Consider the following 2,161-nt stretch of genomic DNA (forward strand, 5'->3'; position numbering starts at 1 on the left):
AGGATAAGATATAATGGTAATAACTCTAAGGTTAATAGTATTATATGCGCTCAGCCGACTATATATACACTACGCTATATCACTAAAAGGGTTGTTTTATTAAACCCTAAATAGCAATTTAAAACTAGGATTTAAAAATCCGGTTCCGGTTTTACGGTTTTAGAAACTAAGCCATTATATATATATAAGTTTCGTATTCTAGGATCTATAAAACTAAATCCTAATTTAGAAACATAAGGAATATACCTATATATTTAAGCTAGAGAAGCCCTCTAAACTAAGAGCACAGTATAGCGCAAATATAATTAGAATTACACTCCTTCTCCTTCCTACCCTATCTTTAGGCATTCTCTTTCCCTTTAAAAATTCTCTCCTATGCCTAATAAATCCTATTACATAGGTAAATGTAGGAAACAAACTAGATTTCTAGTACGTTTCGATACTAAAAACTCCTAGAGCTATGCTAATAGGGCTATATAGATTATTCAATTCGCGAAATGCGTTATATAAGGCAACCTTAAACTTTACAGATCCTACCTTTCTCCCTCTCTTTATAATTATAAGACCTTATAACTGTTCTAGGGACTAAACCGCTAGCTTTAAGATTCCCTAAAGCTCGCCAAATAGCACGGCTGCTCTTTAATGGTATTACCCCTTATCCCTCTTATAAGGGCTATACTTATCCAGCCAAGGCAGTACGTTAGTTAACGCGCTATATTATATTCTCTCGTAGATATTATAAGTGGTAGTGGCGATTATAATACGTTTTAGGTAGATTAGGCAAGTATTATAGTAAGTGTTACTTATTAGAATAGCACTAGCTTCCTTTATCCGTTTCCACAAAGTACTCCTAGCGCGTTTAGTCTCGCGATATAAATAATATCTTATTAAAATAAGTTGCAATTAGGGGGCGAATCTATACAATTAGTTTTAGTAAATATATCTATTAGATTAATTATAACGCACTTAGGCTAATATTAATTAACATAGGTTTACTTATATGTGATACTGCATTAACTATAAATAAACGTCATCTAACCCAACTCTAATAGCCTTAAAAGTATAATAAGTCTATTTTAGTTCTTTATATAGAATAACCTTACTTATTATTGCCGTTATAGGCTTTAGAAGTAGAATATATCTAAATAGCTATATAAATTATTAAGGATATCCCTATAACTCTTAATCCTATTCCTTCCCTTATAACCTAAGAGTATACGCCTCTATACCTATTAGATTCGATATATATATTTTTATACCTCTAGAGGTTCTATCTTAGCTAAGTATGCTTACTCTAACTTTAATTCTAGAATCTCTTTAAACTTTCGTATCTTTGTTTATAAAGTATAATTCTCTTTACCTTTTACTACCTTTGTTAATACTAGCCACTCTATCTGCATTTTAATCCATCTTAAGTCTATTTTATCCGTTAAGGTACCCAAATTAGGCTTATATCCGTACTGTATTCGCCTAAAGAGGTCTATCGCTATGCGCTTACTTTTTTTAGTAGATCTTTAAGGCATAATAGGAGTATTCTTATAAGGCGGGACTGCTTTTTACTTACGCTATATTGCTGACCTTTACTTACAAGGCGAAGCAGGTTTGTACTTATAAGGGGAAGCAGATTTGCGTTTATAAGTAGTAATTTTATAGTTATCGTCCGCAGGTTAATCTAACGCTATAGTAGATAATATATCTTTATACCTTACTCCTAAAAGTTCGGATTCTTCTTAAATGCTACTTCTCTCTAAAAAAAAAGAGTAGTTAGTAGGTTAAGATTCCGATTTTCTATAAAGGAGATGCTGGAATGTACCTTTATCTAAAAATGCACCCTTAACTTTAGTAAGGAATTTGGCGTCATCTATAGCTTTATTATTAATTAAAGGCGCGTTCTCGTTAATTCTATTATATTATCCTTTAAAGTTAAGCACCCAGCTAGATTTATTAATTAAGTCCCCTTCGGTTCCAGTCATACTATTAACCGCCGTAAACTAGGTGCCTACGATTATGCTTTACTCTAATGCTATTATTATCTGGCTTAGGACTGGTCCTTTTAGGTTATTTAGAAATGCCGTACTTCTTACCTAGCTATTAACTATGGAATTCTTAGAGATTTTTACTAGGGTTAAGCCGAAAATAGGATTTCCTAAGAGAGTAATAT

The sequence above is a fragment of the Cenococcum geophilum genome (assembly GCF_001692895.1).
Source record: "Cenococcum geophilum 1.58 unplaced genomic scaffold K441scaffold_36, whole genome shotgun sequence".
Classification (NCBI taxonomy): Eukaryota; Fungi; Ascomycota; class Dothideomycetes; order Gloniales; family Gloniaceae; genus Cenococcum; species Cenococcum geophilum.